Below are 834 nucleotides of genomic sequence, written 5' to 3'. Positions count from 1 at the left end.
ATATATATATATATATATATATATATTACATACACATACATGTATATGAGATATGTAGATGATATATATATATGTTCATACCTGTGTGTAAAGTAAATAGAAAAATATTATTCAATAAACAAATATGAACAAAGATATATATATATTTCCTCGAAAGACTTAAATGTCGCCTTTTTTTTTTTTCACATTTATATTCATTTTACTGTTATTTCCCCCCTTAATTAGGCCACGATAGGGCTGAGCTTTTGATCAAAGTAAGGAGCATATTATTCAATATCCCTCTCTTTTTTTAAAGCGGAGATTTGACAGCTATTTCCAGTAGGTCGCGTCACCACATAGGGACTCCCAGTAATTATAGTCGCTGTTGCACATGTTTAGCCACAGGCCATCCTATATATTTAGATATTCCAGCCATGACCACCCCATTCTGTTTTTGTTCTATCCTACCCTACCACCACCCCACATTTCAGCACTTAACATTATCTAATGTAGCTTTTTAAGGTGGTGGAGTGCGAGTTGTGGGAGATTTAGCAGCTGTTTCCAGCAGACTGACAGCCACATTGTGGCTCCCATGTCTTCTCTAATAAAATATGGTGAGTGCTTGTAAAACGAAAGAAGCAAGGTGTCGAATTGGTTTCGAATCCATGTAGAAAAAAATATTTCCCTTCTCTCATGTTACAAATGCCACAAGGAAAAGCAGTCATTTACGTTTATATTTCATTGCTTTCTCCGATAAAAAACAAAATTAATAGAATATATCAACATTTAGAGCCTTTCTTTTTTGTTAGCAAGCTGGTTATAATTAAACTCACGTAATAATTGCAAAAAAAGATT

This window comes from Octopus bimaculoides, chromosome 22, assembly GCF_001194135.2.
Source record: "Octopus bimaculoides isolate UCB-OBI-ISO-001 chromosome 22, ASM119413v2, whole genome shotgun sequence".
Classification (NCBI taxonomy): domain Eukaryota; kingdom Metazoa; phylum Mollusca; class Cephalopoda; order Octopoda; family Octopodidae; genus Octopus; species Octopus bimaculoides.
The sequence above is the reverse complement of the archived record's forward strand: the minus strand, read 5'-3'. Positions refer to the sequence as shown.